Source organism: Lactuca serriola, chromosome 8, assembly GCF_051521515.1.
Source record: "Lactuca serriola cultivar US96UC23 chromosome 8, Lser_US96UC23_V15, whole genome shotgun sequence".
NCBI lineage: Eukaryota > Viridiplantae > Streptophyta > Magnoliopsida > Asterales > Asteraceae > Lactuca > Lactuca serriola.
Genome location: NC_136415.1, coordinates 163,025,569 through 163,050,707, shown reverse-complemented (window position 1 = coordinate 163,050,707; position 25,139 = coordinate 163,025,569).

Genomic DNA, 25,139 nt, shown 5'->3' with positions numbered 1-25,139 from the left:
TGTGAAATATATATATATATATATATATATATATATATATATATATATATATATATATATATATATATATATATTGTATAAATATAATTTTATACAACAAACAAAACATATTCAATTTTATTTAAAAAAGAGTAAAAAACTTAATTTATAATGAAATCGTAACAAAATTTTCTCTTTTGGGCCAAAAGTGTAAATTTTAGACCAAATTTGTAATAAATATTAGATGTTGGGCCAACCATGTAATTTTTGAAGTTAGGATGACATGTTGACTGGCTAAAATGGTCAAATCGAATACAGCTCCCGGTTTTTTTACTTAACTGAATAAAAAACATAGACAAAATTACATAAATGGTCCTCATGGTTGACATAATCGACAATTATGGTCCTTATGACGAATTCTTTACATAGCTGGTCCCTATGGTTTCAAAATCTTGCAAAGATAGTCCTTTTGACTAACGGTGTTAACTTTTTCAGTTAAGTCCTACGTAAAATGACATATTTGCCCTTCCTGCAAAGGGAGGATTTATCTAATTTGTTTCTATCACATGGACTATTTAAATAATTTTATGTATTATTTAGTATTATTTTTATTTAATTTAATTATATATTTAAGGATTTAAATTTTTATTAAGATTTGTTTAAATATATTGATTAAAGTTATATATATATATATATATATATATATATATATATATATATATATATATATATATATATATATATATATATATAGACAAAATTGCAAAAATGGCCCTATGGTATGCAAAATTTTGGGGTTTTAGTCCAAACCCTAAGTTTTTTGGATTCATGGTCCTTTTGGAGTGGTTTGTATGTAAAAATAGTCCCTCCAAAAATTGAAATGACTATAATACCCTTGGGGTATTTATTTTTCATTTTTCTTTCATTTTTTAAATTTAATATTTATTTATTTATTTATTTTAACAATTAAAAAATAATAGAAGACCTCTATCTCTCTCTCTCTCCATTCCAAAAATAAAAAACCCACCATTCCATTTTATGTCTGAGTTCATGTTCGTGATTTCCAGGAAACCCATCATTCCAAAAATCAAAAACCAAAACCTAATTTCAAGTAGATATACATTTCCAGAAATAATAACAAAAAAACAAAAATCAAATGTGTGCTCTTCAGGAAACCATTTTTCTGTTTGTTCTTCAACCTAGAAATCAAATATGCAAGTGTTCATCTCTAAGTTTATGTTCTTCATTTTTAAGAAATCTATCGTTACAGAAATCAAAAATCAAAACCCAAATTCAAAAAACCATTTCATAAATCGATCAAAAAACGAATCTAAAGCTGCAAACACACATCCATAGACACATACACACCCAAATGTTGTCTTTCTTCTTCTCAGTCACAAACCCAAACACCTCATCGAGTGTTGCCTGTTCGAATCAAGAGCCAATCTTCTTCTCCAAAATTGATTTACAGTCTTCGATTTTGATTTCGGGGTCAAATGATAACAATCTTAGGCTGGAGAATGGGGCTGATCGCCATAGCCACGAAGAGGGTTTTAAGAAAGATATGAGAGATTTGGAGGAAATCTTATCGAACGTAAATCCTATGGATGAATAATTTGTGCCCTTTCACTCTTCAAGAATGTTTATAAAAGAGCTATACTACAACCATTATCTATTGCTACTCACTTCGGTTATGCTGCTGTTAATTATTCCTACTCCAAAATAGCCATGCATCTATGGTGAAAGAAAGTGTTGTGAAATGTTATCGAGAATTAAGATGTGAAACAATAGATTTGAATGATGAATGATAAAGAACACACGGAGTAAATATTAATCAGATCTCGTTTTATTAAGACTGATTACAGAACAAGCTGAAGAGAGTTTTTGTGTTTTGATCTCTGTGCCTCTACTTCAAGCCTAAGTCCCTATTTATAGGGAACTTACAAAAAGTATACTAAGTCTAATACACTGAAACTTCGCATGCTACACTTCGTATTTAAAATTGACTTAGTAAAATACATACAAAATGCGAATCATTACAAGACACTATTCGACTTTTACAACTTAACACCTACATTCTCCCCCTTTGTAAACAATCGATACGATTCAACTTAAAAGCATTTGAATTGCAGAGTGAATTGTTCTTCGCACTTCTCCATACCAGGAGATCACCTTCTTCAAGTCCTTCTTGTCACCTTCGTTGTTTTTCTTGCAATTATTCATACGTACAATGAAGTGCGTATATTGCGAAGAATTGTATCTTTCGATCTCTAAAACTTTGAACAAGAACTTCTTTGGTTTGCCCTTAGTGTCTCTTCCAGAAAACACCATGCCAAATGGTTTAAGGCAAATCTCACCCACTACATACTTCGACAATGCTGATTGTGTCAAAGTATCTTCCCATGGAACCTTCACTTCTCTTCCAAGCACATTCGCCAATTCCTCATCAGTCAGTGCAAGACAATCAAAGTAGTTGTCGATGAAAGTCTTCACATGTGCGAACCCGACTTTGAAAACATCAGTCTCTGAGCCTTTAAGTTTGTTCTCTTCCATGTGCTTCAGAATCAAAGCTACTTGAACAAGATCATTGCAGTTCATTAGTGGGAAGTCAGCAATAGTTAAGTCATATTGTTTGTTGTCTGCCCTGATGACAAAATATCGAAAGTTTTGAAGCATGTCTTCGAACAGAACATCTTTCTTTATCGTGAGCACCTTCTTGATCTTCATCAGGGACCAGACTTCGTCAGGATTCTTCGCAAGAACAGCATGAAATCTGATTTTCATGTGAGTGTAGTCATCCGGATTATCAAATTTCTCACTGATCTTGTACTGTGTTGTGATGAACATCATTTCATTGATAGGGAAGTCCAGCTGACAGTGATCTGAGTTCGCAATGTGGTAACTTCGTTTCGGCTTCTTCTCGAACTCGTACATCTCCCTTCCTACTACTTTAGACTCTATTGTTTCGTAAGAGTAAAGCTTCGCAGGATCGCCTTTGTTCATTGAGGGAGGATCACTTGCACGTTGTCGCATTATGCTTTGGGCCTGTCTCATCCTTTCTAGTTCAGCTTCAGCATCAGCTTTTATCTCCTCTTTCGATTTTTCATAAAGGATGCCCTTTCCCTTCCCTGATACATCCTTCTGAGGTTGAGAATTCGAACCTCCTTCGTTTCCTCCAATAACAATTCCCTTAGAAATTGTTTTTGTATTTATTGTTGTTGAAGAAATCGGTTTGGTAGGGATTGGAAGAGTTGCAACCAGTTGAGTCGAAATGACCTTCCCCACTGTTTTCGCATCAACTTCTTTACTTCGACTCTTCTTTCCCCCTTGCACCCCTGTGAAAACAGGTGGAGCACCCTTCGGAAGTAAAGAACTAAAGTTCGATATCGGAGCAAGAGCCTTCTGAATGGCTTGTTCTAAAGTGTTAATTTTTAGAGACAAGAATTTTGGAGTAATGATTTGCGAAGCAGAAGACTGTGAAACTGCGGATTTGAGCTCCGTGAACAATTTGATCAGAATATCAAACTTCTCCATGGTAGCAGCGTTTTGATCAGCAGCAATAGGAATGTTGTTGAGTTTGTGGAGTTGAGACAAAATTTCCACAACCTGTTTGTGAAGATCTTCCTGTCGTGTGTTTACTGCTTGCAGATCCTTCTCAATGTCAGACTTCAACTCTTGAATTTTGAAGTTGACGTCTTCACGAACTTTCTTTACATCTTGAATAAAGAGAAGATGTCTTTCTTTGTTTGCAGCTTTAAGATCTTTAAGGATAGTCGTGAAATTATTCCCTTGAGCTTGCACTTGGAATTCGTTATTTTTGTCAGACTAATCAACTTTCTCCAAAATGCATTTCTCAGCCCCATTAATCATTATATCCACCTCCATTGCTGAAATCGAAGACATTCTCCCTGAATCGGCTTGTGATTGAATAATTGTCTTCAATTTTTGATTAAGGATTTTGAACTGTTTTCCTGTCATCAGCATATGATCAGGAATTTCTTCTTCATCAGAATCAAAAGAAATGTCATCAAGGACACCACCAAAAGCACCTCCTTCGACTTCTGGATCTGACATTTGTTGCGAAGGTATAGGAGTTTCAGGTGATTGGGATGGAAAAAGGGTGGTGAACGGGTTCTGAAGGGCATGGTCAAATTGTTGGGTTTTGAGCATTCTAACACTCCTAAGTGTACATGCAACCCTAAATACCTTGGATCTATGTTTTCTCTATTATACATGCAAATAAGAACTTCCAAGGTATTATCCTAATCTAGCATACAAATCAATGAATGTAACAAGATAGAATACATACCTTTTGATGTAGCTTGATGTCTTCAAGCTTTAAGAGCTTAGCCCCAATAGTGTGGAAGCCTCAAGTGGAATCACAATCACCAAAACACTTAGAATAGCTTGAGAGAATTCTACAACTCATGAAATCGGCTAGCCCTTTCACTTCACACTCTAGTGGCCGATTTGGTCAAGAATAAGATGCTTATATAGTTAGGGTTACACCATGTAAACCCTAATTGACATGGCCTTTCATTTCCATGATCCATGGGTACAAATACACCATGGAGCATCCATGGACCATCCTATGGGTTTTAGCCCAACTTGATTATCCATGGAGCATTAGCCCACTATACAAGTATGGATGATGTACACAATCAACCCATATATTTAATTAGTCTTCTTTTGATCACTTAATTAATCCTAGATTAATTCTTGATCAATACTAATTAAATAATCTTATTATTCTTATTATTAATATACTAGAACTTATAATATATTAATAACCATAAGTGTCTTATTTCTCTCATTATAGTCTATCCAAGTGCATGATGGTATGCAACCCAAATGGACCATGTCGGGTCGGGTCAAGTCTTACCAATTATAGTTATGGACTTAGACATTAATCCAACACAAATATGGATGAAGTGGTGGTGATGGGTAGTGTGGATGCAACACTCGGGATAGGTGCCCCCGTATCAGATACGTTGACAACCGTATCCGAAATAGGTACCTCCTCAGTAATTGATTTGGTAAGATCTATTTCGAGTAGTAGGGTTTGAGAAATAATTGGTGAACTTTGCGAAGGTTGAGAAATAGGTAGAGAAACGGTTACCATGGTTGTGATAGGTAGAGAAATAGGTGGAGTTTCAGGGACAACTTCGTCGTCTGATGATTCATTGCGAATCACCAGCTTCCTCTTCTTTCCCAGTGTTCGTTGCATATTCTTCGCAACATCTTCCGCCCTTTGTCTTTTCTTCCCAGGAGAAACGGGTGCAGGAATGCTGCGAATAGTAACTCCCTTACTACTCACCTCCGCCTTGCGAATTTGTTTTAACACTCCAGATTTGGAGGGTAAAACATCTTTCTTCACCTCTTCGTTTTGAACAGTTGGTGAAGGTGAACCCTTCGCAGGTTTCTTGCTCCCCTTCTTCTTCTTTGATGGAGAAGCAACATCAGGTAAGACACCCGTCTGATCAGCTGTGTCTATGTTTCGCAAATACCTCACCAACACTTTGTGAGTGGCAGACACTTTGCGAAGCATCGCATCCGGAATGCGAGCTACCCTGGTGAATATGGCCTCATCATCTTCTACCACTTTTGGAAATTGGTAAAGTGAAAACTCAGCCACTTCGACATCTGCTTCAACTGGAATTGCTTCTTTTTTGTAGACTTTCTCCAAGATCAGACTCCAGTACCTAGCACAGGATATCCCCTTCTCCGAATTCGTGTTTTCAAGACTTTTTACGAATTCCTTCCACAGTTGAGTCGCGTAGTCAACATTGATGTCATAGTATATACCCATTACCATGGCATACACTTCGACTCTTCCTCTGTCTAGACCAACAGATCTTCCTGTAAGACACCTGAGGAAAATTCCAAATAGAAAATTCCAAATACAGGGCAATCCCGACTTCCGGAAATCACTGATCTTCTCCAACTCCGGTTGATGGCCCATCTCGTTAAACATGTGGATAATCTGGGAGTTGACCGCTTTCACAAAAGGTGGGTTGTTGGGAATCTCCAAGAACTCCACGAACAAGTTCTTGGACAGTTTCACCCTCTTGTTATTGACAAGGTTGAAGGTAATCACATCCGCCGTGTGATTGTAGGAAGTCGTAGATGCAGCACGGGATAACCAGATCATCGGAACTGGGAAGGATCGGAACATGGCAGTTGACAATGGTGAACGTTTCAAAGCCACAATGAGCATCTTCAATTCTTCTGGGTAAGCGGATACATTGGGATCAACCTGATAGTTTGTGCTCTGAATCTTCATGAGGGATTGAGAAAGAACCTCATTAGTGTTTGAGTTTGTGACTGCCATTGTAGGGTTTGAAAGAGATTTGAAGTATAGGATCAAGATGAAAGCTTTGAAGGTTTGTGAGAATTCTTTTTTGCGTAACCGTACACAGTGTTCTTCATGCCCCTTTTATAGGTTACTCAAACTTTGATTTGAAATTAAAGCGGGATGCATTTAATGTAATCCGATGTGGCACCTTGAATCTCGGATCATCGCTGTAAAAGATCACTATGCAGTAAAAAGTAACTGTCACATCTCCTCAAAAACCGGATAGAATACCAACCATTTTTAGTAGACAGCCTGTCAAGTAACCGTTATAGAATACGAACCGATAAAACCCTTCGCATGGAAGCAAGGCTCTTTCACTTTTGGGATTTAAAGCGAAGTCATATGCCAGTCTTGCGAAATCATCAGTCTGAGTTGGTTTTACTCAGAACCTCAAGGATTTCGTGTGTGCATTGTGCCAATGAAATAAGATAAGAAACAAGAAATTTTTGGAATGTAGTGATGTCAAAAATTTAATTTGACATGAATGCAGTAAAACCCCAGGCAAAGGTTGCTTCGTTAATTATCAAGAGAAATAATCAACAGCTTGTGTATTTTCCCGTGAATTACAATCGAATACTTGTAAAGAAGTTTCGAAGGGCTTCTTTTAAAGGTCATTTTGGGTTGGTTTGAAATTTCATTACATATCAGCCTTAACATAAGGTGAGAAACTGTAAATGAAATTACTTGTTTGACCAGTGTAATCAGTGACAAGTTGGCTTGTGAAAATATTTATCATGACAAGAATTTGCAAATGAAACTTACACTGAAATCATATTCAAGAAAAAATTTGGTTTGGATCTTGTTGCGGTAACAAATATTCTTGGTTGTAAATATTTGATCAAGATCATGCATGCGAATTGAATATGATTTGAAGTTTCAAAATTTTGGATAATGAAACAAAGGTTTCGTAAAAATCTGGAACAAAGTTCCCCGTCAATTCCTTAAAGGTGTATGATTTTTGGGTTTCACTTCCATCACGGTCTCATGATGTTAGATCTTAAACACAGAGTTTTGATTTGTCTAGGTTTTGATGGGTTTTATCAAAGACCTCAAGGACAAATCTTTTTCAAAAAAATTTTTGGATTTGAAGAACATTTTGGTTTAAAAAGATTGGTTAAGAATCAAATTGTACCGCTGTTATGATATGGACAAAACAGAAAACTCTTAACTCATATGAGAAGAGTAAGGTAGCTCTTGTTGATTTATGCGAATACAAGCCTTGCTGGGTAGAAATGTTCATAAGAAAATTTCATCAAGGCTTTCATTTTTCACACATATAATCATTCGACGCTTGAGGTCTACATACAGCAGCATGCTTCTAGGGACATCCTAACTAGTTTAAAAAAAAATTAATACCTTCCCATAGAAACATAAATGTATGACCTCTTCGCATTGTATCCCAGTATCAAAATCTCAACACACAGTTTAAAGAACAAAAAAATATTTTTGTGATTTTGAAATTTTTCAAGAAACGTAAGAACAAAACAAATAAATTCAAGAACACAAGTTTCTCTCTCTAGTCTCACTCCAAATTGACTCTTTTTGTATTTTTTTTTTTTATTTTTCAAATTTAAAGAACAAAAAAAACTTTTTGGATTTTTAAATTTTTAAAAGATAAAATCTTTTTGGATTTTCGATTTTTCATAACTAAAACATTAAGCGTAAACCTTACCATAGTATTTTGGAACCAGATGCGAAAAACTGTGGTTGCGAAGTCATGCGAAGCGTTCTGAATGAACAGTAACCTCTGAATGATTTCGACTCTGAGCTGCTAAACAAAGCTTTTACTCTTGTGTTGACAAAATTGAATTCGCATTAATCATCCCCAAACCTGCTAAAATTCGAACAAAGGATTTTTCATCAAGAGGTTTTGTAAAAATATCAGCAAGTTGTTCAGTTGTTTTGACAAAATGAATTTCAATATTCCCATCTTCCACATGATCTTTTATAAAATGATATCGAAGAGCAATGTGTTTTGTCTTTGAATGTTGTACTGGATTGTGACAAATGCGAATTGCACTTTGTGAATCACAATACAAAGGAATCTTTTCATGTTTACTGCATAATCACGAAGTTGACTCTGAATCCAGATAATTTGCGAAGTACAAGCAGCTGCAGATATGTATTCTGCCTCAGCGGTTGATATAGCCACACAAGTTTGTTTCTTTGATTGCCAACTCACTAATTTTCCATCCAAAAGTTGACATCCACCAGTTGTACTTTTTCTGTCCAAAGTACATCCTCCTAGATCTGAGTCTGAAAAAGCTTGAATGAAGAATCCTGTTTTCGCAGGATACCATATTCCTAACGAAACAGTTCCCTTGAGATATCGAAAAATATTTTTCACTGCAGTCAAATGAGGCTCTCTTGGATTAGCTTGAAATCTAGCACAACAACAAACCGAAAACATAATATCAGGTCTACTTGCAGTTAAGTACAATAAAGACCCTATCATGCTACGATACAGTGTTAGATCAACAGCAGGAGCATCTAACGAAGGAGTTAGTCTTGTTCCTACTGCCATAGGTACTCTGAGCTTTGTGCTATTGAGCATTCCAAACTTTTCAAGCAAGTTCTTCGTATATTTTTCTTGATTGATTAAGATTCCTTCTCTGTTCTGCCTTATATTTAAACCAAGAAAATTATTAATTTTTCCCATCATGCTCATTTCAAACTGACTTTTCATTAAATTTTCAAATTCAATTGACAATGCTGGATCAGTTGAACCAAAGATAATATCATCAACATAAATTTGAACAAGCATTAGATGACACCCAACTTTCTTGCGAAATAATGTGGGGTCAACTGATCCTTGTTTAAATTTAGATTGTTTCAAGAAATTTGTAAGTGTTGCGTACCAGGCCCTTGGTGCTTGTTTTAACCCATGTACAGCTTTGTCAAGGACATATACATGATCAGGAAACTCACTGTTTATAAACCCTGGTGGTTGTTCAACATACACTGTTTCTTCGAGTTTTCCATTTAAGAATGCACATTTAACATCCATTTGATAAACATCAAAATCTTTGTGAGCTGCATAGGCTAAAAATATGCGAACTGCTTCAAGTCTTGCAACAGGTGCAAATGTTTCTTCATAGTCAATACCTTCTTGTTGCGAATAACCTTTTACCACTAATCTTGCTTTATTTCGAATAATATTGCCATCTTTGTCGGTTTTGTTTTTAAAAATCCATTTTAAACCAACAATTGAAACATCAGAGGGTTTAGAAACTAATCTCCAAACCTTGTTTCGTTCAAATTCTGCCAATTCAGATTGCATAGTAACAACCCAATCTGAGTGTTCCATAGCATTCTTGACAGTTTTTGGTTCTATTTTCGAAATAAAAACATTAAACATACAAAGTTCTTGGTTCGCATTTAGTACCTCATTTTTCGCACGAAGTTGAGCTCTAGTCAACACACCTTCTTGTAGATTTCCAATTACCTGTTCTTTTGGATGATTTCTTGTCCATTTCTCGAGTGGTGGAAAATTTGGATCAAATTCTAATGATGCATCTTCAAACATATCTTCATTTTCAGATCCTGCAACAGAAAAATTATCATTAACTTCATGAAATTCGTCATTATTATCAAGATTAATTGTCTCTGTTTCATCATGCTCCCCCTCAACATGATCTATATCTTGATATTCTTGTCGATTTTGTAAATGCTCCCCCTCAACTTGATGTTCTTGTGGATTTTGCGAAGGCTCCCTCTCAACTTCATGTTCTAGTTGATTTTGCAAAGGCTCCCCCTCAACTGGATGTTCTTGTTCCTTGTGAATATCTGATGTGCTTTCACAAGTTATCGTTGAGTCATCAGTATGTTTTGAAGATTCTGATGTTTGATTATCAGGAGCATTACTTTCTGCATCAATGGCCCTGTCAGGAATCCCAAAAATCAAGTCATAATCAAAATCATTGATTTCAGAATTATCAATTGGATTATGTGAATCTACAAGTATTGATTTATTCTCAAATTTACTATCAATCTGTTGAAGATAGTAATCATCAAATGTTAAATTGAACGTTTCTTCAATTTTTCTTGTTCGTTTGTTTAGCACTCTGTATGCAACTGAATTTTGTGAATATCCTAAAAAGATGCCTTCATCAGCTTTAGCTTGAAACTTGGACAAATTATCTTTTAGATTCATGATAAAGCACCTGCAACCAAAAACATGAAAAAAATTTACATTAGGTTTCCGATTATTGATTATTTCATATGGAGTAACATTAAATCTTCGATGAATGAATGATCGATTTTGAGTAAAACATGCTGTGGACACAGCTTCTGCCCAAAGATATTGAGGTAGATTCGCATATGTCAACATTGTTCTGGCAGCTTCGCATAGAGATCGATTTCTTCTTTCAACTACACCATTTTGTTGTGGTGTATATGGTGATGAGAAATTATGCGAAATGCCTTTGCTTGTGAGAAAACTGTCAAGAGTTTGATTTTTAAACTCAGAACCATTATCACTTTTGATTTTTCGCACATTTTTTTTCAGACTAACTTCAATCTTTTTGATAAAATCAATCATCGTCTGAGCAACTTCAGATTTTAACCTGAGAAAAAATACCCACGTGAATCTAGAGAAATCATCTACAACAACTAAAATATACCGCTTTTTGTTTATTGTTGCAACAGTTGATGGTCCACATAGATCAATGTGAAGAAGTTCTAATGACTCTACTATTTTTGAATCTATCACAATCTGATGACCCTTTCGATGTTGTTTTCCTTGTTCGCAAGCTGCACACAAAGTATCATTATCAAATTTCAGTATTGGCAATCCTCGAACTAAATCTTCAGTTACTAGTTTATTTATATTTCGAAAGTTCAAGTGTGACAATCTTCTATGCCAAAGCCAACTAAGATCGTTTGATGCTTTTGATAGTAAACACACAGCTGGTTTTCCCACAATCGGTTTGATGTCTAGTGTAAACATATCACCATATCTTTTGGATTTGAGGAGTATTTCATTCGTCTTGACATTTGAAATGATACTACCTTCTTCATTGAATACAACTTGATTTCCAGTACCCACAACAAGTTGTGATACACTTATCAAATTATGTTGAAGTCCTTCAACATATGCCACTCTGTTGACTGTGAAGTTTCCATTTGTGACTTTCCCATATCCTTTCACTTGACACTTGTGATTATTTCCAAATTTGACAACTCCAGCATTTTCCAAGCTTCTGTAATCTCGTAAATTTTCTTTCCTTTCAATCATGTGACGAGAGCAACCACTATCAATGTACCATTTCATGTCATATTGCTCGTCACATATCACCTGCATTTATTGAAAAAATTTAGGAACCCAAGACTTTTTGGGTCCATCATTAGTAGAATGAAACAAATTTTTGGAATTTAAGAACCATGTTTTCACTTTTTTGGTAACTGAATCAATAATATCAACATCATCAGTTCTAGATTTTGAAATAAAATCATTCAATAACTTTGGATTTCCATTAATTGTAATCTTATCCTTCACAACATTCGCATTTTTGATAACTGGTTTCCATTTTTGAACTGGAATTTGCGAATTATTAGATGATGTACTCTCAGTTGAAGAATTATTTGTATACTTCTCAAATGCACTTTTGATTTGTTCTTCTGAAAATTTTCCATTTTGATATCTCTGTCCTTTTCCTTCAAACCAATGATTGAACATTCTAACATCAGATTTTCCTTTTGTATATGAAACTTTGTTTGGTTTTGATATTGAAGGATTTGGAAAATTTGGTTGTTCTGGTGAAAATTTCCTTTTGCTTTGAGTTGAGTTCTTCAAACTTGATAAAGTATTCGTGAATTTGCCAAAATTGTGAAACTTTTGATTATTTGCAAATTTCTGCGAATTCTCAAATTTTCGTTTGTTGTCATATTTGCGAACATATGGAACCTTGTTAACAGAGTTGATTTGTTTATGAAAACTTGATGATGTTTTTGAAAGTTGCTCTTTTTCATCTTTTCCTTTTTCATTAGACACAACTTGCCAGAATATTGCTTTTCTTGCTTTTCTTTTTGAAACATTATTTTCTGTTGAAAAATTTCCAACCATCAATTTGAATTCATGAGAATTTAATTTCACTTCAACCTTTGATTTTTCATCTTTTTCAAAAACTTTGTTTGAGTTTTCACCTTTAACCACCCATTTTTGTGTTGATTTTTGTTTTTGAAACACATAAGGATTTTTGGTTAAATTGTTTTCTTCTGTGCTTTGATTTGCGAAAAAACCTTCAGTTGTGGACTTTTGATTATCTTTTTCAATCATTTTATTAAAATCAGGATGAACTTTCTCAGCATTTCCAGTAGTGACAAAAATTTGATTTGGGAAAATTTTGTTATCAGTACATACAAAATTTGGACATACCACAGTGTTGGTTTCCAAATAATGTGCGCCTTTATCATTCAAAATTTTATCAAATTCTTTTGTATCTTCAAACACTTGATCAACAACAATCCTTTGAGGTGTTTCAGTTGAAACTTTCATCTCTTCTTTATTTACATCTGTGTCATCAGATTTCCAGCTTTCAACTTCCACATTATCAAACATACAATGTTGCGAAGTTGAAGGTTTATCAATTTCATCCTCTACTATTGAATCAACTACTATTTCTTTACCTTTGATCTTAGATGTGATATTAATGATTGACAATTGAGAACAATCAATTTCTTCTTCCTCTTCTATCTCACTGATTTCACTCACATTATCAAAATTTTCATCAATATCAGCATAATTCAATTGTGAGACAAGTTTTGAATTTTCAGTTTTCTTTATGATTTTCACTTGTTCACTCTTTGTCAAACTTTCATTGACAATGTTAACCAATTCATCAGCATTCAGAAATTCATCAATTTTGACAATACCATATGCATGTCTATCATCAGGTATTTTGTCAAATTGAGCAATTGTGCTTTCGCAATCATAAGAAACAACATCAACTTTTTCACGTTCATACTCAAGAAAAGGTAAAAGTTTTCTATGTTGTTCTTTGCTAATATCAGAAGAGTGATGTAAAGCTGTTAATTTTGCATATAAGCGTTTTGCAGAATTACAATAGATGTTTCTCTGTGCTAGTAATAACCTAACATCATTAGCAAGATTATTCCTATCACAGTCTATATTTTTGACTTGCAATTCTAATTTTTCAACTCTGCTCTTCTTTATTTCTAACTCTCTTCGTGTCTCACTAAGTTGCACATTTAATTTCTTAGCTTCATTACTAGCAGACACAATAACAGAATCAAAATAAGCCACAGTATCATCAAATGAAACAATTTCAGCATCATAAGCAGATAAAGGAATATTAAAAGATTCAAGAATTGTACGTACCTTGGTTGTCATGGGTGATTTGTCAGTGGATTTTGACACAAAGCATTTCCCTGAAATGTTCCCTTCGCATTCCTTAAAGCTTGCGAACATTGCTCCATGTGTGGGATGCCTCATTTCTTCATCATCAGATCCTGAAGACCAGATCTGATAAGTTCCACTCTCTTCTTCATTAGTTTCTCCTTTCGCAACCAATGACACTCCTTTGGTCTTTGCACGTAACTCTTCAATCTTCTCAGAATAGTATGCCTCATCTTTGACTTTTTCTTTCTTCTCTTCTCTCTTTCGCAACATGCAGTCAGCTGCGAAGTGGTTCGCACCATTGCAATAATGACAATAGATTCCTGAATCACCTTTCAACTTTTTCTCTTCATTCGCATTTTTTGGTTTTTCCTCAATTTTCTCCATCTTCTTCCTCTCATCCCCTCCAGTCCTTGTGGTAACATTCTTCGCATCATTCATCTTCCCTTTTGGATTAAAAGGCTTTTTGAAAAACTTTTTAACTCTGTTGTTTGAATAGAATGCCACAGCTTCATCATCGGAATTCATCAAAAATCCTTCATCATCTGATCCATCTTTTTCATCATTTTCAGATACCTTTGAAACTAGAGCCAAAGGACCACCAATAACGAGTTTTGATTCTTCATACATTTCTGAGACCTCAGATTCATGTGTTTTCAGCTGATTGTATAGATCATTCAATTTGGTTGAATCAAAACTTTGTTGATTCTTAATCATCATGCTCACACTTCGCCACTCCTTGCGAAATCCCATTATGAAAGTTAAATTGAATTCCATGATAGATCTAGTGATACCGTACCTGTTGCAGCGAAACACAAGCTCATTCAGACGATCATAGTAACTTTCGAGAGTTTCTGCATCCTTCTGTCTGAATTCCTTCAGTTCAATCAGACATTGCTTCACAGAATTGATCTTCGTCTTTTCGCTACCTTGATACTTCTCTTTTAGAGTATTCCAGATGTCTTTTGCTGTTTTACAACTATGAATGTAATTGTAAACCACAGGAGGAAGAGCACCTCTTAGTTCCCTCATGCATCTCTTTTCGTTATCCTTCAGACGTTTTCGTTGATCTTCAACATCAGGAGATCCAGTGGATGAACCAATTTGTTGAACATTTGCAGGAGCTTGAACCGTTCCATCGATACAATTCCAAAGTTCTTCATCAATTCCATTTAAGTAATCTTCCATTCTATCAGCCCACTGATCATAGTATTCTGGAATCAACATCGGAATTTTGGTTGAAGAACCAAGCAAATAAGAGAAAGAAGTCATCGTGTTCATGTTGAAGTTCGCCATTGATGAACAAACAAAAATTTCAGAAAACTTGAGAATTTGATGAATTTCAGAAATCGATCAAGTGAATTGATCAAAAATCGCTAATCGAATACTCGACTTAACAATTCAAATGCAGAATCAATTCAAATATGAAGATCAAAAGTGATTTTCAAAACCAAAATTGCGCGGAAAATTTTGAGTAAAATTTGTAACTCAAAAAGCAATTGATTCTTATACGAAAATCAGATCTAAGCAGTTTGAATCTTGCTCTGATACCAATTGTTGTGAAATGTTATCGAGAATTAAGATGTGAAACAATAGATTTGAATGATGAATGATAAAGAACACACGGAGTAAATATTAATCAGATCTCGTTTTATTAAGACTGATTACAGAACAAGCTGAAGAGAGTTTTTGTGTTTCAATCTCTGTGCCTCTACTTCAAGCCTAAGTCCCTATTTATAGGGAACTTACAAAAAGTATACTAAGTCTAATACACTGAAACTTCGCATGCTACACTTCGCATTTAAAATTGACTTAGTAAAATACATACAAAATGCGAATCATTACAAGACACTATTCGACTTTTACAACTTAACACCTACAGAAAGCTTAAAGGCATCAAAACATTAAAAAGAGAAAAGAGAAACCTATGGTGAGAAGCTGTTGAATGAACAGATGACCAAAACAGATGAAATACAGAGCTTCAATGGAGCCCTAATCACAACCAATAAATTTGTCGATAGGAAGCCAAATCTTTTTTCTCTCACTTCAAATCCACTGCCTCTGTCCTTCGTTCTTCTTTAAATCGCGATTATATATGTGGGGATTCTACTTTTCAGCTACCAGAGTGTGTTTTGTGTTTTTAATTTTTATGTGTGTTTATTTGTTGGGGAAGAAGAAGCGGGGTGGAGAGAGAGAGTGAGAGAGAGAGAGAGAGAGATGTGGGCCCCAAATTAGTTAATTATCTTATTTTTCATTTAAATTAAATAGAAAAGACATTAAAAATATATGAGAAGGGCATAATAATATTTTCAGTTTACGAAGGGACCAAAAACACACACACAAAAAAAAAAAAAAAAAAAAAAAAAAAAAAAAAAACTAGCTCAAAAGAACCACCAATCCAAAAAACTCGTCGTTTGGACTAAAACCCTAAAAAAATGTATACCATAGGGACCATTTTTGCAACTTTGTCTATATATATATATATATATATATATATATATATATATATATATATATATATATATATATATATATATATATATATATATAACAGTAAACAATATATTTATTTGCTAACATTTTTTAACGTTTTTCTTTCTAATCTTTTTGATGCTTTCTTCAAGTATATTTATTAATGTTTTTTATTTTGACGTTTTATTGGAATATATATATATATATATATATATATATATATATATATATATATATATATATATATATTGACGTTATGTTCTAATACATTTTTCAACATTTTGTATGTTTATATTTGTTAAATGATTGCATGACTATTCAAATTATAAATCATAACTTAATTCACTTTCAATCATGTTTTCATTTTTCTTTTTTTCTTTTATCAGGTTATATAATTATTATTTTTTAATTCAAATATTTAACTATATCAGGTTGTATAATTATTATTTTTGTAAACTTTTTTATAAATATTTTTATTAAAAAAATGTAAAATGTTTGTTAAACGTGAATATGATTAATATAGATTAGATAGACAAAGTCCAAGTTGAGACCGCCTCGCAACCTTGTCGAGAACAACCATGTCATTTCACATTGGATTTAAATGTAAAGTATTCGAGACATTTTTTTTGTTTTTAGACATTTTGTGCATTTTTAAGTTATACAAATTTCGATTGGCTTATGTATAACCTGACATTCGTTTCGAATTTCGATGATCATATGTATTTCAATTAGCCTATCTATATTAATCCTATTTAAGTTTAACAAACTTTTTTACACTTTTTTTTACAAAAAATGTTTATAAAAAACTTTACAAAAATAATACTCACACAACATTATATGTTTTATCTAGTTAAAAATATGAATTAAAAATAATAAGTATATAACCTTATCTATATTAAAATAAAAAGAAAAAAACATGATTGTAAGTGAAGTAAGTTACGAATTATAATTACGGTGACTATAAATTATTCAAAAAATATTTAAAAAAAACTAATAAAAAACATTAAAAATATATTAGAACAAAACGTAAAAGAATTTAAAAAATATATATATTGTCACACCCCAAAACCGGAACGGCGGAAACGTTCGGGGGTGGAGGACGTCATGTCAAGTACCACGAGATATGTATATGGTAAGCAACTAATGAACAACCATTTCATTTAGAAAGAAAGTGGTTACAATATATGTGTTCACAAAACATAGAACTCATAAACAAATAACAAAACAAGACTTGAAGCTATAATGCTCCATCTTCTTAAGTCCCAGCACGAGCACCTGTCTAATAGTCTCCTGAGAATACAAGTTATTTGAAAGAGTTGATCAGCAATTAAGCTAGTGAGTTCATAAGATTTTAGTGATGTGAGTAAGCTGTAAAAAATGTGATTGAAAATGTATATGTAAAGTGTTGTAAGCTGTAATGTGTTGTTTTGTAAAGTTTGCCTGTTCCTCTAGAAAATCATATATTTCCTACTTAAAATGGGAGTTGAGTAAAATGACACTACAAGCCTTTCTATGCATAATAAGTGGGTAGAAGTTATATATACTTGGAGTAAACAAACAATCGATTGTGCGCATCTGCCCTCAGCCCACAACCCGACGGGGTACAGTAAGTAAGGTGGATAGCACACATTCCATTGGTTGTTAGATCGTTGTCATATATAACCTCGGTGTAATCACTTGTTACTCATGGAGTTATTTGTAATGGTTCCTTTATATCTAATAGAGAGTTCCTTTTAAGAAAACCTATATTTCTTATAGTAAAATATTGACTATGGTGATTACTTTTATAATAGCTTTGTTTATACTACTATATATAATTTGATATCGGGTAGATAGTAGATTGGGTGACCTCGGTGTAAACCCACATCCAATGGGAACAGGACGTACAGTGAAGAGCACACATCCTACTAGCTGTCGGATACTAGTTTTATATATAAACATGGTGTATAAACTAAGGTATTATAGAGTTAACTCACTTAAAGTCTTTAAAACTGTACTGGCTTAATAAAATGGATTAAGCCCTTAACTGGAAAATCGCTAGTTTTGTATACCACAAGTACTGACTTTGAAACGAAGGTTTTGTACTAGAAAAACTGTGCATTGACCTTGTGTCTTATAACCTGATCCATACCTGCTACCCTTATGATGACTTAATGTATACTAAACATAAATATATATAGATTCGAGTAGATAATAGATTGGGTGATCTCGGTGTAAACCCACATCCAACGGGAACAGGACGTACAGCGAAGAGCACACATCTTATTAGCTGTCGGAATCTACTTAACATATATGTATCCTATAGTGTATATATTAAAGAATCATAAAGTTAGCATCATGGTCCTAACTTAAAAGTAGCCTTCTACCAAGACTTGACTGTTTTGAAAGCAGTGTTCTACCAAGACTCTACTGTTATGAAAGCAGTCTTCTACCAAGACTCTACTGTTATGAAAGCAGTCTTCTACCAAGACTCTATTGTTCCTTTGTCAACTGAAAAGTACGTTCTCCCTAGTTTATAACCTATCTCGAATATAGAATAGATTAACCTTCAAGTGTTACCGACACTTTATGAAAGTAATGGGAGAAATGAGTACCCTGATGTCGTTTATAAGGACATACGGAGGTACTATCAACCTAAAAACATATTTGTTTTATTACGGTCATAATGTGAAGGCTGGAACCCTTACTAACCGCTCTCATGTATGGAGATTGAGGGAACCAAACACGACCCGAGCAAATCCATGCAAGCCGTGTAATTCACATTAAAGTTAGATCCTGTCTGCGTGTTGTCATGCTATAGAAAATTAATTTGTTAGTTATGTTCTGTTCTGTTATGTTCTGTTCTGTTCTGTTCTGTTCTAATATTGACTCTTTGTGTGCTTCATTGTACTAGAAGTAATGAATAGCATTCTCCTAAACTATACCTATAATATTTTACTAATGCTCTAACTGGACTGTCACTGAAAAGACTCATTTATCTACAAAGTTATGCTTATACATTAAAATGGAGTTTTGTATAACTATAAAGTAACATAACCTTTAGAAGAGTTTTGAAATGTTTTAACAACTTATAAATAACATAAGTAACATTTTGAAAGATGTTTATAACAAACATTTACACAATTATCATTGTGTTCAACTTGTATTCCCCCACTTAAACAATTAAAATAGTTAAAAGATTCATTACGGGGTATGAACTCACCTGATGTGGGTGATTCAAACGGGGTATGCGCGTACGGATGAGAAGTTCCACGAATGAAGTCCCGAGACACAGTAAGTCCTAAATGAGATATAAGGACACATATTGACATGAATATAGTGTTTATACACAACTATATGAAAGATAACACCTTCTGGGACTAGGAAACACCTTGGCTAGGTGTTGGAATCACATGTGATTCAACAAAGGGAAGTGAAGTGGCACTAAATGGTGTTTACGGTTTTGGAAACAACTCCACTTGAGTTTACGGTGGTAAACCCATGAGTTTACGATCGTAAACTCATGGTACCTTGACCATGTGGTGGTTTGAAGTTCTAGAAGTCCTTTTGAAGCATCCTAACTTCAAGTTTTAGCCTTAGGAAGTGATTAGGGCAACATATCACCCCTTTATAGGGTTTACGGTTTTGGACCATATGAATTTGAGTTTACAGTAGGAAACTCAAATGGTTTATGGTCAAATGAAGTTTTCAAGTCCTAAACACTTCTAGGTAAAGATCTAGGCTAGTTTCAAAGCTTAAGGAATGAGTTTGGGGCATCAAAACATGTCTAAGAGGGGTTTACGGTTTTGGGAGATCCCTAAACCATAAACTCATATATATGGGACATTTTTGTGGTCTTCATGTGCTAAAAACATCCAAGGAAGGTTCCATGTTTGCTTTTAAGGTTTGGCTAGAGTTTAGGGGCACTTTGGCACACTTAAAGCACTCGTTTTTGGGTTTATGGTCCAAGGAGATTCTTGGACTGTAAACACCTCATCCTTGTGATATTTGGGTGTTTTCTTGAGGCTCTTATGGTTTAAACATGTTAGGGGTTGTTGCTATACTTGTTCCCAAGGTCTAAAAGGACAAAAGGCACGTTTAAGCCTTACTTTTAGTGTTCACGGTCCAAGAAGATCTTGGGCCGTGAACACCTTGTTCTTGGGGAAACTTGATGATTTCTTGATGTTTAACACTTGATCTAATGATAATAGGGCTAGAAACACTTACTAGTTGAAGATCTTGAAGAAAAACGGGATGCTACTTGAGAGAGAAATGGCTCTAGTCTTTGGAAATGTGAAAAGGTGATTAAAATAACTAAGTCACACTTATATAGCCTTTTGGGTTTACGGTCCCAATACCGTTCTGGACCGTAAACTCAAAACTCTTGAAGTTTTGGGCATGTTTTTCTACTTAGTACACCCTAGGGTATCCACTCTCCTGATATCTCTTGAAGTACTAACTTTAAACCACTCAAACTTATTCCAAAATGTTTGAAACTTAGCAGAAATAGTTTTAATTCATATTGAAGTGAATGGTTGAACAGAATGGAAAGTTTTGGGTTGTCACATCATCCCCCGGTTAGAATGAATTTCGTCCCGAAATTAGCTCTCTTAACGTTACTACCGGGGTTGAGCTCTTCCGCTTTGTAGAACACTCACTCGTAGACCTGACCAGTTGCCCTGGTGTTCTTGATAGGATTCATACTTGGTCCATCTATCATTACCTCATGTATACAAGCCATATATGATTAAGATTAGTAGGACTGTCGGATGTGCAACTTTGCCCCCAGGTCCACAACCCACGGGGAAAACAGGAGATAGGGCGGAAACACACATACTAGATCTGCGTAATCACTCTCATATACCACCATTGCGTATACATTCAAAACAATAGGCGGGTTGTATTCGTCCGTAGCCTCTATGCTCGAACTTGGTCTGCTGGACGAGAGGTATTTCGTGACGATTTGCGGACATCTGACGATAAGTCTTCGGATGACATAGTACTCTTCGCACGAGTACCTCGGGGATTTAGAATGCGAAAGATATAGATTAGGTTTAGGTCGGACCTTCGATACGAATGAAGAAAGTTTCGAGAACTTGCTGATCGAGGCGATAGGAACATATGAACTCAGTATGGTGAGGACCACGCCAACTCATGACGAAAGAAAACAACGGACTCTATACTGAACAAAGTTTTGGTCGAATGAAAGAAACATCTGACAAACGACGATGTATCCCTGGTATGATTGGTACCGTACTCTTAGTATGATCAACAATGTACTCCTTGTAACTGATCTCGAGTTTCCTGTTTTCTATTTTGAAATTAACACTCCTATGTATCGTACCGCTATGTGCGCATACATACAAATAATAGTGCTTTACTTACTGAAAGGATACTTTTATACTATGATCCCCCTTGGTACCACTACCATCACCCATCATATACAAGTTATGAATACTTAAGATGAGTCAGACAGTCGACTGAGCATCTCTGCCTCAAATCCTCAACCAATTAAGGAAAGGGGACCTAAGCGGAGTCACTTACTCTAAGTCTGCAACATCTCAGTTGTGCACAACCCTGATGTATATGGTGAGTCATAATAGCTTCTTTAAGGGATCTTTTAATTCTCTTGAATATTACGACCTATTTCTACATGTGAGTTGTTATAGTTACTTTTAAATTGTCAGCCCCAAATTATAATCTTATATGAATATAAATTACTTTTTAAAAGTAAATACTATTTTGAAAACATACCACTACTCGACGACGACTCCGGGGTAGATTCTCCTGCGGTGATCATCAGAATACGTCCATCTGCGCCTGAGTTCTTGGTTATTGGGGTCCCTCTTAATGTGTCCATTCTCACCACATCCATAACAGGCTCGGTTTTCTTCAGCTCCGAGGACTTGGGAGATCGGTTGAGCCAGTGCCCTGCAGTAACAGACTGTGTGTCCTTTTCTATGGCAGTTCAGACACTGCATCTCTCGGCACACTCCAGTGTGGTGAAAGTTGCACTTTCCACACTTTGGAAGGTTTCCAGCATAACGACTGGCAGATGCTGAAGTAGTAGGCGTTGTTGCGGCGTACATAGTACTCGCTTGTTGCTCTTGGGGGGTGTCTTGTGTTGTCCGCTTCTTCTTTCTCTTTTTCTCTGGCTCCTGATTATAGTACTCTTCTCTAGACGACTCGGGAACAAGGACTTTTACGCTGTGGCGGACTCCATGATCGATGAGTCGTTGAGCCAAGCGTTTAGCACTATCGAACGTGGCTGGGTTAGAAGATAATACATTTCCTTGGGTCGGAGCAGTCAGACCCCAAATGTATCTCTCTATCTTCTTCTTTTCCGAGGTAATCATCCCGGGGCACAGAGCTGCTAGTTCGCTGAACCGGTCCGTGTAGGTCACTATGTCTGAGCTGACCATAGTGAGATCCCACAGTTCTTGTTCTAGCTTTTGAATCTCGCCTAAAGGGCAATATTCTTCCCGCATTAACTCTTTTAGGTTTTCCCAACCTATTGAGTTTGCCACTGGTAGGGTCAGCGACTTAACATGGCTGTTCCACCATGTTAGGGCCTTGCCATCGAAGGTGCAGGCAGCAAACTTCACTTTGCTTCCTTCGGGGCATAAACAGATTTCGAAGATCGACTCTGTTTTCTCGAACCATTGCAAGAGGGCAATGACTCCTTCAGTCCCTATAAAGGAAAGTGGTTGGCATCTGGTGAAGTCCTTGTAAGAGAACTCTCCTTGACGCACAGGGACCTCACCTTAAGTAGAATCGGTAGGCGCTTCGCCTCCACCTGTACTGATGGGGTGATATTGTGCCATGGCTGTTGCCATAGCCGCGGCCACTGCAGCGTTCAGAGTTGCTGCATCGATTTGTGGAGAAGGTATGGGAGTTATCGGAGTAGCGTGTCTGGGTGATCTGCGAGGAGGCATCCTTGATAATAAGAAAACAAAGATGAGACGGAATAAGTCTATAGCAACGGACACAAGCCGAAAGCTGAAAAGACAAGGTTATCCTAGTTCTGGATGCATCGGGTCCTGACTTCCACAGGGTTCTAGAAACAATTCATAAATGAGTCTATACCTAATAAACTCTATGAATTTCAAATAACTATCCTCGAATGAATATCTGTTTCCTGAATAACTGTTACCATCTGCATGTATGAAAATAATTCTAACACATGTAATGTGAGCAGTGTTTCCACTCGCTCGCTAAATTAACCTAGTTAATATTTATTAGTGTGACGCGTAAGATGTTTTTGGTTACTTCGGCTGATCTTTCCTTGAAACCTTCTCATTGGTTTGTCCTTGTTCCTCCTAAACTCTTATGTTGTCTACTATGAGGGAGTGGTTACGTTTACCAGGGCTTGTCGTGCGAGAATGAAAGTGACTAAAGAATCTATGAACTTTAAGGTAACTTTATGGGGTGATCCTTATGGAATCTTCCTATAATTGTACTAGGTATACCAGTTGGTATTGTATATAATTGAAGATCAAATAGACCTTCGAACAATTGATCCCACCTCAACACTACTTCCTTAAAAGGAATGGATAGCGAAGCGTCGGTCACAGATTCTATGTCTATAAGATCTTGATTATATATAAAACTTTATGAATATACCCTGTAAGATTATAGACCTATCCGCAAGGGTCTTTTAAGTTATCACATAAGTAATGTATCTGGACTAAAATACTCCTATAGTATCCTAACTTAATGTACCTATTATGTTCTAAACTTGTTATCGCGTTATCGTATCATAGAATACTCCCATAGTACTCTAACTCTAACTGTACTTGTTCTAGCGTTCTCTTGGCTGGTGTTTTGGTAAGTTTTTACCTTGTTGCAACACCACATCATTCTCAAACACATGTTGGTCACATCTCGAATGAATATAGTTGATCAGGCTATATTGATCCTAGTTATGATTACATGACTGTTCGGGTTGACGACAGTGCCCAACCTTTAAATACTTTTAGTTTTGTTCTCCTCGTGATCCTAGTTCTATTATGTACATGTATGAGCAAGTAGGTATATTTTTATAACTTGAAGTTATACTCTAAAATATATCATTATCCAGAGCACTTAAGCCCCATTGTATTTATAGACGTATATCTTTTATCAGTTGATATACTTAGTTCACTATAAACAATGCTCTGATACCAATCTGTCACACCCCAAAACCGGAACGGCGGAAACGTTCGGGGGTGGAGGACGTCATGTCAAGTATCTTAAGATATGTATATGGTAAGCAAGTAATGAACAACCATTTCATTTAGAAAGAAAGTGTTTACAATGTATGTGTTCACAAAACATAGAAGTCATAAACAAATAACAAAACAAGACTTGAAGCTATAATGCTCCATCTTCTAAAGTCCCAGCACGAGCACCTGTATAATAGTCACCTGAGAATACAAGTTATTTGAAAGAGTAGATCAGCAATTAAGCTGGTGAGTTTATAAGATTTTAGTGATGTAAGTAAGCTGTAAAAAATGTGATTGAAAATGTATATGTAAAGTGTTGTAAGTTGTAAGGTGTTGTTTTGTAAAGTTTGCTTGTTCCTCTAGAAAATCATATATTTCCTACTTAAAATGGGAGTTGAGTAAAATGACACTACAAGCCTTTCTATGCATAATAAGTGGGTAGAAGTTATATATACTTGGAGTAAACAAACAATCGATTGTGCGCATCTGCCCTCAGCCCACAACCCGACGGGGTACAGTAAGTAAGGCGGATAGCACACATTCCATTGGTTGTTAGATCGTTGTCATATATAACCTCGGTGTAATCACTTCTAACTCATAGAGTTATTTGTACTGGTTCCTTGATATCTAATAGAGAGTTCCTTTTAAGAAAACCTATATTTCTTATAGTAAAATATTGACTATGGTGATTACTTTTATAATAGCTTTGTTTATACTGCTATATATAATTTGATATCGAGTAGATAGTAGATTGGGTGACCTCGGTGTAAACCCACATCCAACGGGAACACGA